Consider the following 13,654-nt stretch of genomic DNA (forward strand, 5'->3'; position numbering starts at 1 on the left):
TTTGGTGGCAATGTTTAGTGATAATATTTAGTGACAAGGTTTAGTGACTCTATTTAATGACAATATTTAGTGGCGATGTTTAGTGACAATATTTAGTGACAATATTTAGTGACAATATTTAATTACAATATTTAGTGACAATATTTAGTGACAATATTTAGTGACAATGTTTAGTGACAATGTTTAGTGACAATATTTCGTGACAATGTTTAGTGAGAATGTTTAGTGACAATATTTCGTGACAATATTTGTGACAATGTTTCATGACAATATTTAGTGATAATGTTTAGTGACAATATTTTGTGACAATAATTCATGACAATATTTGTGACAATTTTTAGTGACAATATTTAGTGACAATGTTTCCTGACATTGTTTAGTGACAATGTTTAGTGACAATATTTCGTGACAATGTTTAGTGACAATGTTTAGTGACAATATTTTGTGACAATATTTCGTGACAATATTTCGTGACAATGTTTAGTGACAATGTTTAGTGACAATATTTCGTGACAATATTTCGTGACAATATTTCGTGACAATATTTCGTGACAATGTTTCATGACAATATTTAGTGACAATGTTTAGTGACAATATTTGTGACACTGTTTCATGACAATATAATAATTCATGACAATATTTGTGACAATTTTTAGTGACAATATTTAGTGACAATGTTTCGTGACATTGTTTAGTGACAATATTTCATGACAATGTTTAGTGACTATATTGAATGACAATATTTAGTGGCAATGTTTAGTGATAATATTTAGTGACAATGTTTATTGACAATGTTTAGTGACTCTATTTTATGACAATATTTAGTGGCAATGTTTAGTGACAATATTTAGTGACAATGTTTCATGACAATATTTAGTGACAATATTTAATTACAATATTTAGTGACAATGTTGAGTGACAAAGTTTAATGACAATGTTTAGTGACAATTTGTAGTGACGATATTTGTGACAATATTTCGCGACAATATTTAGTGACAATATTTAGCGACAATGTTTAATGACAATGTTTAATGACAATGTTTAGAAACAATGTTTCGTGACAATGTTTCGTGAATTTATTTAGTGACAATGTTTAGTGACAATATTAACGGACAATATTTAGTGACAATGTTTAGTGACATTTTTGTGACAATGTTTAGTGACAATATTTAGTGACAATGTTTAGTGACAATGTTTAGTGACAATGTTCAGTGACAATGTTCAGTGACAATGTTTAGTGACAATATTTAGCAACAATATTTAGGGACAACATTTAGTGACAATGTTTCGTGACAATATTTGTGCAATGTTTAATGACAATGTTTAAGTCACTATTTAGTGACAATATTTAGTGACATTGTTTAGTGACAATGTTTAATGACAAAATTGAGTGGCAATGTTTCGTGACAATATTTAGTGACAATGTTTAGTGACAATATTTGTGACACGGTTTCATGACAATATTTAGTGACAATGTTTAGTGACAATATTTAGTGACAATAATTCATGACAATATTTGTGACAATTTTTAGTGACAATATTTAGTGACAATGTTTCGTGACATTGTTTAGTGACAATATTTCGTGACAATGTTTAGTGACTATATTGAATGACAATATTTAGTGGCAATGTTTAGTGATAATATTTAGTGACAATGTTTAGTGACAATGTTTAGGGACAGTGTTTAGTGACAATGTTTAGTGACAATGTTTAGTGACTCTATTTAATTACAATATTTGGTGGCAATGTTTAGAGACAATATTTCTGACAATATTTAGTGACAATGTTTCGCAACAATGTTTAGCGACAATGTTTAGTGACAAAGTTTAATGACAATGTTTAGTGACAATTTTTAGTGACGATATTTGTGACAATATTTTGTGACAATATTTAGTGACAATATTTAGCGACAATGTTTCATGATAATGTTTAATGACAATGTTTCGTGACAATATTTGTGATATTATTTAGTGACAATATTTAATGACAATATTTAATGACAATATTTAGAAACAATGTTTCGTGACAATGTTTAGTGACAATATTCAGTGACAATGTTTAGCGACAATATTTAGTGACAATATTTCGGGACAGTGTTAAGTGACAATATTTGTGCAATGTTTAATGACAATGGTGAGTGACAATTTTTAGTGACAATATTTGTGACAATATTTCTGACAATATTTAAGTCACTATTTCGTGACAATGTTTAGCGACAATATTTAGCGACAATATTTCGGGACAATATTTCGGGACAAAGTTTAGTGACAATATTTGTGCAATGTTTAATGACAATGGTGAGTGACAATTTTTAGTGACAATATTTCTGACAATATTTAAGTCACTATTTCGTGACAATATTTCGTGACAATATTTAGTGACAATATTTAGTGACAATATTTGTGACAATGTTAAGTGACAATGTTTATTGCCAATATTTCGTGACAATATTTAGTGACTGTTTGGTGACAATATTTGGGACAATGTTTCATGACAATATTTAGTGACAATGTTTAGTGACAATATTTAGTGACAATAATTCATGACAATATTTATGACAATTTTTAGTGACAATATTTGGTGACAATGTTTCGTGACATTGTTTAGTGACAATATTTAGTGACAATATTTAGTGACAATGTTTAGTGACCATATTGAATGACAATATTTAGTGACAATGTTTAGTGACAATATTGAGTGACAATATTTAGTGGCAATGTTTAGTGACAATGTTTAGTGACTCAATTTGAAGATAATATTTATTGGCAATGTTTAGTGACAATGTTTAGTGACAATATTTAGTGACAATGTTTAGTGACAATGTTTAGTGACAATATTTGTGACAATATTTGGTGACAATATTTAGTGACAATGTTTAGTGACAATGTTTAGTGACAATATTTAGTTACAATATTTCGTGACAATGTTTAGTGCAATATTTGTGACAATTTTTATCGACAATATTTAGCGACAATGTTTAGCGACAATGTTTAGTGACAATATTTGTGACAATGTTTCGTGACAAGGTTTAGTGGCAATGTTTAGTGACAATATTTAGTGAATGTTTAGTGACAATGTTTAGTAACAATATTTAGTTACTGTTTAGTGACAATATTTGGGACAATGTTTCATGACAATATTTAGTGACAATGTTTAGTGACTATATTTAATGACAATATTTAGTGACAATATTTAGTGACAATATTTAGTGACAATATTTAGTGACAATATTTATTGGCATTGGTTAGTGACAATATTTGGTGACAATGTTTAGTGACAATGTTTAGTGACAATGTTTAGTGACAATATTTATTGGCATTGTTTAGTGACAATATTTGGTGACAATGTTTAGTGACAATGTTTAGTGACAATGTTGAGTGACAATGTTTAGTGACAATGTTGAGTGACAATGTTGAGTGACAATATTTCTGACACTATTTCTGACAATATTTAGCGACAATGATTAGTGCCAACATTTAGTGGCAATGTTTAGCCACAATATTTGTGACAATGTTTAGTGACAATGTTTAATATCAATATTTAGAGACAATATTTAGTGACAATGTTTAGTGACAATGTTTAGAGACAATGTTTAGTGCCAATATTTAGTGGCAATGTTTAGTCACAATATTTGTGACAATATTTAGTGACAATGTTTAGTGACAATATTTAGGGACAATGTTTAGCGACAATGTTTAGTGACAAGGTTTAGTGACAATGTTTCGTGACAATATTTAGTGACAATGTTTAGTGACAATGTTTAGTGACAATGTTTGGGACAATGTTTCCTGACAATATTTAGTGACAATGTTTAGTGACTATATTTAATGACAATATTTAGTGACAATATTTAGTGACAATATTTAGTGACAATGTTTCGTGACAATGTTTCGTGACAATGTTTCGTGACAATGTTTCGTGACAATATTTGTGACAATGTTTAGTGACAATATTTGTTACAATATTTAGTGACAATATGTAGTGACAATGTTTCGTGACAATGTTTCGTGACAATGTTTCGTGACAATATTTGTGACAATGTTTAGTGACAATATTTGTGACAATATTTAGTGACAATATGTAGTGACAATATGTAGTGACAATGTTTAGTGGCAATGTTTAGTGACTATATTTAATGACAATATTTAGTGACAACATTTATTGACAATATCGTGTGACAATATTTAGTGACAATGTTTAGTGACAATATTTGTGACAATATTTAGTGACAATGTGTAGTGACAATGTTTAGTGGCAATGTTTAGTGACAATATTTAATGACAATATTTAGTGACAACATTTATTGACAATATTGAGTGACAATATTTGTGACAATGTTTAGTGACAATTTTTAGTGACTATATTTAAAGACAATATTTAGTGACAAGATTTAGTGACTATATTGAATGACAATATTTAGAGACAACGTTTAGCGGAATATTTAGTGGCAATGTTTAGTGACAATATTTAGTGACAATGTTTCTTGACAATGTTTAGTGACAAAGTTTAGTGACAATATTTGTGACAATGTTTAGTGACAATGTTTAGTGACTATATTTAATGACAATATTTAGTGACAACGTTTATTGACAATATTTGTGACAATATTTAGTGACAATGTGTAGTGACAATGTTTAGTGGCAATGTTTAGTGACAATATTTAGTGGCAATGTTTAATGACAAAAATTAGTGACAATATTTAGTGACAATATTTGTGACAATGTTTAGTGACAATGTTACTGACAATATTTAGCGACAATATTTAGCGACAATGTTTAGCGACAATGTTTAGAGACAATGTTTAGTGCCAATATTTAGTGGCAATGTTTAGTCACAATATTTGTGACAATATTTAGTGACAATGTTTAGTGACAATATTTAATGACAATATTTAGTGACAACATTTATTGACAATATTGAGTGACAATATTTGTGACAATGTTTAGTGACAATTTTTAGTGACTATATTTAATGACAATATTTAGTGACAAGATTTAGTGACTATATTGAATGACAATATTTAGTGACAACGTTTATTGACAATATTTGTGACAATATTTGTGACAATGTTTAGTGACAATATTTAGTGGCAATGTTTAGTGACAAAAATTAGTGACAATATTTAGTGACAATATTTGTGACAATGTTTAGTGACAATGTTTCTGACGATATTTAGCGACAATATTTAGCGACAATATTTAACGACAATGTTTAGCGACAATGTTTAGAGACAATGTTTAGAGACAATGTTTAGCGGCAATATTTAGTGGCAATGTTTAGTCACAATATTTGTGACAATATTTAGTGACAATGTTTAGTGACAATATTTAGGGACAATGTTTAGCGACAATGTTTAGTGACAATGTTTAGTGACAAGGTTTAGTGGCAATGTTTCGTGACAATGTTTCGTGACAATGTTTAGTGACAATATTTGGGACAATGTTTGCTGACAATATTTAGCGACAATATTTAGCGACAATATTTAACGACTGTTTAGCGACAATGTTTAGAGACAATGTTTAGAGACAATGTTTAGCGCCAATATTTAGTGGCAATGTTTAGTCACAATATTTGTGACAATATTTAGTGACAATGTTTAGTGACAATATTTAGGGACAATGTTTAGCGACAATGTTTAGTGACAATGTTTAGTGACAAGGTTTATTGGCAATGTTTCGTGACAATGTTTAGTGACAATGTTTAGTGACAATATTTGGGACAATGTTTGCTGACAATATTTAGTGACAATGTTTAGTGACTATATTTAATGACAATATTTAGTGACAATATTTAGTGACAATATTTAGTGACAATGTTTCGTGACAATGTTTCCTGACAATATTTGTGACAATGTTTAGTGACAATATTTAGTGGCATTGTTTAGTGACAATGTTTAGCAACAATGTTTAATGACAATGTTTCGTGACAATATTTGTGACAATGTTTAGTGACAATATTTACTGACAATGTTTAGTGACAATGTTTAGTGTCAATATTTAGTGACAATATTTAGTTAAATGTTTCGCGACAATTTTTCGCGACATTGTTTAGCGACAATAGTTAGTGGCAATATTTAGTGGCAATATTTAGTGACAATGTTTGGTGACAATGTTTAGTGACAATTTTTAGTGACAATATTTGTGACACTGTTTAGTGACAATGTTTAGTGACAATATTTAGAGATTATATTTAGTGACAATATTTAGTGACAGTATTTAGTGACAAAGTTTAATGACAATGTTTAGTGACAATTTTTAGTGATGATATTTGTGACAATATTTCGCGACAATATTTAGCGACAATGTTTAGCAACAATGTTTAATGACAATGTTTAGTGACAATGTTTAGTGACAATATTTGTGATATTATTGAGTGAAAATATTTAATGACAATATTTAATGACAATATTTAGTGGCAATGTTTAGTGACAATGTTTCGTGACTATATTTAGTGACTATATTTAGTGACAATGTTTAGTGACGATATTTGTGACAATATTTCACGACAATATTTAGCGACAATATTCAGCGACAATATTTAATGACAATGTTTAGTGACAATTTTTAGTGACAATATTTACTGACAATGTTTAGTGACAATGTTTAGTGACAATGTTTAGTGACAATATTTGTGACAATGTTTCATGACAATATTTAGTGACAATGATTAGTGACAATATTTAGTGACAATGTTTCGTGACAATAATTCATCACAATATTTGTGACAATTTTTAGTGACAATATTTATTGACAATGTTTCGTGACTATATTGAATGACAATATTTAGTGACAACGCTTAGTGACAATATACAGTGGCAATGTTTAGTGACAATATTTAGTGACAATATTTAGTGGCAATATTTAGCGACAATATTTAGTGACAATATTAGCGACAATATTTGTGACAATGCTTAGTGACAATGTTTCGTGACAATATGTGTGACAATATTTAGTGACAATATTTACTGACAATGTTTAGCGACAATGTTTAGTGTCAATATTTAGTGACAATGTTTCGCGACAATGTTTCGCGACAATGTTTAGCAACAATATTTAGTGACAATATTTAGCGACAATATTTGTGACAATGTTTAGTGACAATATTTGTGACAATATTTAGTGACAATATTTAGTGACAAAGTTTAATGACAATGTTTAGTGACAATGTTTAGTGACAATATTTGTGACATTATTTCGTGACAATTTTTAGCGACAATGTTTAGCGACAATGTTTAGCGACAGTATTTAGTGACAGTATTTAGTGACAGTATTTAGTGACAGTATTTAGTGACAATGTTTAGTGACAATATTTGTGACACTGTTTCATGACAATATTTAGTGACAATGTTTAGTGACAATGTTTCATGACAATATTTAGTGACAATGTTTAGTGACAATATTTAGTGACAATGTTTAGTGACAATATTTAGTGACAATAATTCATCTCAATATTTGTGACAATTTTTAGTGACAATATTTAGTGACAATGTTTTGTGACATTGTTTAGTGACAATATTTAGTGACAATATATAGTGGCAATGTTTAGTGACAATATTTAGTGACAATATTTTGTGGCAATATTTAGCGACAATATTTCTGAATATATTTCAGACACTTTTTAGTGGCAATATTTAGCGACCATGTTTAGTGACAATGTTTAGTGACAATATCCCCAGGGCCTGATGGACTGCATCCCAGAGTACTTATGGAGGTGGCCTTGGAAATAGTGGATGCGTTGACAGTCATTTTCCAACATTCCATTGACTCTGGATCAGTTCCTATGGAGTGGAGGGTAGCCAATGTAAACCCACTTTTTAAAAAAGGAGGGAGAGAGAAAACAGGGAATTATAGACCGGTCAGCCTGACATCGGTAGTGGGTAAAATGATGGAATCAATTATTAAGGATGTCATAGCAGTGCATTTGGAAAGAGGTGACATGATAGGTCCAAGTCAGCATGGATTTGTGAAAGGGAAATCATGCTTGACAAATCTTCTGGAATTTTTTGAGGATGTTTCCAGTAGAGTGGATAAGGGAGAACCAGTTGATGCGGTATATTTGGACTTTCAGAAGGCATTCGACAAGCTCTCACACAAGAGATTGATGTGCAAAGTTAGAGCACATGGGATTGAGGGTAGTGTACTGACATGGATTGAGAACTGGTTGTCAGACAGGAAGCAAAGAGTAGGAGTAAATGGGTACTTTTCAGAATGGCAGGCAGTGACTAGTGGGGTACCGCAAGGTTCTGTGCTGGGGCCCCAGCTGTTTACACTGTACATTAATGATTTAGATGAGGGGATTAAATGTAGTATCTCCAAATTTGCGGATGACACTAAGTTGGGTGGCAGTGTGAGCTGCGAGGAGGATGCTGTGAGGCTGCAGAGCGACTTGGATAGGTTAGGTGAGTGGGCAAATGCATGGCAGATGAAGTATAATGTGGATAAATGTGAGGTTATCCACTTTGGTGGTAAAAACAGAAAGACAGACTATTATCTGAATGGTGACAGATTAGGAAAAGGGGAGGTGCAAAGAGACCTGGTTGTCATGGTACATCAGTCATTGAAGGTTGGCATGCAGGTGCAGCAGGCGGTTAAGAAAGCAAATGGCATGTTGGCCTTCATAACAAGGGGATTTGAGTACAGGGGCAGGGAGGTGTTGCTCCAGTTGTACAGGGCATTGGTGAGGCCACATCTGGAGTATTGTGTACAGTTTTGGTCTCCTAACCTGAGGAAGGACATTCTTGCTATTGAGGGAGTGCAGCGAAGGTTCACCAGACTGATTCCCGGGATGGCGGGACTGACCTATCAAGAAAGACTGGATCAACTGGGCTTGTATTCACTGGAGTTCAGAAGAATGAGAGGGGACCTCATAGAAACATTTAAAATTCTGACGGGGTTAGACAGGTTAGATGCAGGAAGAATGTTCCCAATGTTGGGGAAGTCCAGAACCAGAGGTCACAGTCTAAGGATAAGGGGTAAGCCATTTAGGACCGAGATGCGGAGGAACTTCTTCACCCAGAGAGTGGTGAACCTGTGGAATTCTCTACCACAGAATGTTGTTGAGGCCAATTCACTAAATATATTCAAAAAGGAGTTAGATGAGGTCCTTACTACTAGGGGGATCAAGGGGTATGGTGAGAAAGCAGGAATGGGGTACTGAAGTTGAATGTTCAGCCATGAACTCATTAAATGGCGGTGCAGGCTAGAAGGGCCGAATGGCCTACTACTGCACCTATTTTCTATGTTTCTATGTTTCTATGTTTCTAATATTTGTGACAATGTTAAGTGACAATGTTTATTGCCAATATTTAGTGACAATATAGTGACAATATTTGTGACAATGTTTCATGACAATATTTAGTGACAATGTTTAGTGACAATATTTAGCGACAATATTTGTGACAATGTTTAGTGACAATATTTCTGACAATATTTAAGTCACTATTTCGTGACAATATTTAGTTACAATGTTTAGTGACAATGTTTAATGACAAAATTTAGTGACAATGTTTAGTGACAATATTTAGCGGCAATATTTAGTGACAATATTTAGCGACAATATTTGTGACAATGTTTAGTGACAATGTTTCGAGTCTATATTTAGTGACAATGTTTAGTGACAAAGTTTAGTGACAAAGTTTAGTGACGATATTTGTGACAATATTTCACGACAATATTTAGCGACAATGTTCAGCGACAATGTTTAATGACAATGTTTAGTGACAGTTTTTAGTGACAATATTTACTGACAATGTTTCGTGTCAATATTTAGTGACAATGTTTAGTGACAATGTTTATTGACAATGTTTATCGACAATGTTTTGCGACAATGTTTTGCGACAATGTTTAGCAACAATATTTAGTGGCAATATTTAGTGACAACATTTGGTGACAGTGTTTAGTGACAATTTTTAGTGACAATATTTGTGACAATGTTTAGTGACAATGTTTAGTGACAATATTTAGAGACTATATTTAGTGACAATATTTAGTGACCATGTTTCGTGACAAAGTTTAATGACAATGTTTCGTGACAATTTTTAGTGACGATATTTGTGACAATATTTTGCCACAATATTTCGCGACAATGTTTAGCGACAATGTTTAATGACAATGTTGAGTGACAATATTCAGTGACAATGTTTAGTGACAATGTACAGCGACAATGTTACTGACAATATTTAATGACAATGTTTAGTGACAATGTTTAGTGACAATATTTAGTGACAATGTTTAGTGACAATATTCAGTGACAATGTTAGTGACAATATTTGTGACAATGTTTAGTGACAATGTTTAGTGACTCAATTTGAAGATAATATTTAGTGACAATGTTTAGTGACAATGTTTAGTGACAATGTTTATCGACAATGTATATTGACAATGTTTCACGACAATGTTTAGTGACAATGTTTAGCGACAATATTTAGCGGCAATATTTAGTGGCAACGTTTGGTGACAGTGTTTAGTGACAATATTTAGTGACAATATTTGTGACAATGTTTAGTGACAATGTTTAGTGACAATGTTTAGTGACTCAATTTGAAGACAATATTTAGTGACAATGTTTAGTGACAATGTTTATCGACAATGTTTATCGACAATGTTTCACAACAATGTTTCACAACAATGTTTAGCAACAATATTTAGCGGCAATATTTAGTGGCAACGTTTGGTGACTGTTTAGTGACAATATTTAGTGACAATATTTGTGACAATGTTTAGTGACAATGTACAGCGACAATATTCAGTGACAATATTTAGTGACAATGTTTGGCGACAATGTTTAATGACAATGTTTAGTGACAATATTCAGTGACAATGTTTAGTGACAATATTCAGTGACAATGTTTAGTGATAATGTACAGCGACAATGTTAGTGATAATATTTAGTGACAATATTTAGTGACAATGTTTTATGACAAAATTTTGTAACAATGTTTAGTGCCAATATTTCGTGCCAATATTTAGTTGCAGTGTTTAGTGACAATATTTCTGACTATATTTCAGACACTATTTAGTGACAATATTTAGCTACAATGTTTACTGAAAATGTTTAGTGACCATGTTTAGTGACAATATTTGTGACAATGTTAAGTGACAATGTTTGTTGCCAATATTTAGTGACAATATTTATTGACTGTTTAGTGACAATATTTGTGACAATGTTTCATGACAATATTTAGTGACAATGTTTAGTGACAATATTTAGTGACAATGTTTAGTGACAATATTTGCGAAAATGTTTCATGACAATATTTAGTGACAATGTTTAGTGACAATATTTGTGACAATGATTCATGACAATATTTAGTGACAATGTTTAGTGACAATATTTAGTGACAATGTTTAGTGACAATATTTAGTGACAATAATTCATCACAATATTTGTGACAATTTTTAGTGACAATATGTAGTGACAATGTTTCATGACATTGTTTAGTGACAATATTTAGTGACAATATATAGTGGCAATGTTTAGTGACAATATTTAGTGAAAATATTTAGTGGCAATATTTAGTGACAATATTTAGTGACAATATTTAGCGACAATATTTGTGACAATGTTTAGTGACAATGTTTAGTGACAATATTTGTGTCAATATTTAGTGACAATATTTAGTGACAATGTTTCGCGACAATGTTTAGCGACAATATGTGTGGCAATGTTTAGTGACAATATTTGTGGCAATGTTTAGTGACAATATTTGTGACAATATTTAGTGACAATATTTAGTGACAATATTTAGTGACAATATTTAGTGACAATATTTAGTGACAATGTTTTGTGACAATGTTTATTGACAATGTTTAGTGTCAATATTTAGTGTCAATGTTTAGCGACAATGTTTCGCGACAATGATTCGCAACAACATTTAGTGACAATGTTTAGTAACAATGTTCAGTGACAATCTTTGTGACAATGTTTAGTACAATGTTTAGTGAGAATATTTCGAGACTATATTTAGTGACAATGTTTAGTGACAAAGTTTAGTGACGATATTTGTGACAATATTTCATGACAATATTTAGCGACAATGTTCAGCGACAATGTTTAATGACAATGTTTAGTGACAATTTTTAGTGACAATATTTACTGACAATATTTACTGACAATGTTTAGTGACAATGTTTAGTGACAATGTTTAGTGACAATATTTAGTGACAATGTTTCGCGACAATGTTTCGCGACAATATTTAGTGGCAATATTTAGTGGTAATATTTAGTGGCAATGTTTATCGACAATGTTTCACGACAATGTTTAGCGACAATGTTTAGCGACAATGTTTAGTGACAATATTTGTGACAATGTTCAGTGACAATGTTTATTGCCAATATTTGGTGACAATATTTAGTGACTGTTTAATGACAATATTTGTGACAATGTTTTGTGACAATATTTAGTGACAATGTTTAGTGACAATGTTTAGTGACAATATTTGTGACAATGTTTCATGACAATATTTAGTGACAATGTTTAGTGACTATCTTGAATGACAATATTTAGTGACAACGCTTAGTGACAATATATAGTGGCAATGTTTAGTGACAATATTTAGTGACAATATTTAGTGGCAATATTTAGCGACAATATTTAGTGACAATATTAGCGACAATATTTGTGACAATGCTTAGTGACAATGTTTAGTGACAATATTTGTGACAATATTTAGTGACAATATTTAGTGACAATATTTACTGACAATGTTTAGTGACAATGTTTAGTGTCAATATTTAGTGACAATATTTAGTGACAATGTTTCGCGACAATGTTTAGCGACAATGTTTAGCGACAATAATTAGTGACAATAATTAGTGACAATAATTAGTGACAATATTTAGTGACAATATTTAGTGACAATGTTTAGTGACAATGTTTAGTGACAATAATTGTGACTATATTTCGCGACAATGTTTAGCGACTATTGAATGACAATATTTAGTGACAACGTTTAGTGGCATTGTTTAGTAACAATATTTGTGACAATATTTTGTGACAATATTTTGTGACAATGTTTAGTGACAATGTTTAGTGACAATGTTTCGCGACAATGTTTAGCGACAATATGTGTGGCAATGTTTAGTGACAATATTTGTGGCAATGTTTAGTGACAATATTTGTGACAATATTTAGTGACAATATTTAGTGACAATATTTAGTGACAATATTTAGTGACAGTATTTAGTGACAATGTTTTGTGACAATGTTTATTGACAATGTTTAGTGTCAATATTTAGTGTCAATGTTTAGCGACAATGTTTCGCGACAATGATTCGCAACAACGTTTAGTGACAATGTTTAGTAACAATGTTCAGTGACAATCTTTGTGACAATGTTTAGTGAGAATATTTCGAGACTATATTTAGTGACAATGTTTAGTGACAAAGTTTAGTGATGATATTTGTGACAATATTTCATGACAATATTTAGCGACAATGTTCAGCGACAATGTTTAATGACAATGTTTAGTGACAATTTTTAGTGACAATATTTACTGACAATATTTACTGACAATGTTTAGTGACAATGTTTAGTGTCAATATTTAGTGACAATATTTAGTGACAATGTTTCGCGACAATATTTAGTGGCAATATTTAGTGGTAATATTTAGTGGCAATGTTTATCGACAATGTTTCACGACAATGTTTAGCGAC

The sequence above is a fragment of the Pristiophorus japonicus genome, chromosome 13 (assembly GCF_044704955.1).
Source record: "Pristiophorus japonicus isolate sPriJap1 chromosome 13, sPriJap1.hap1, whole genome shotgun sequence".
NCBI lineage: Eukaryota > Metazoa > Chordata > Chondrichthyes > Pristiophoridae > Pristiophorus > Pristiophorus japonicus.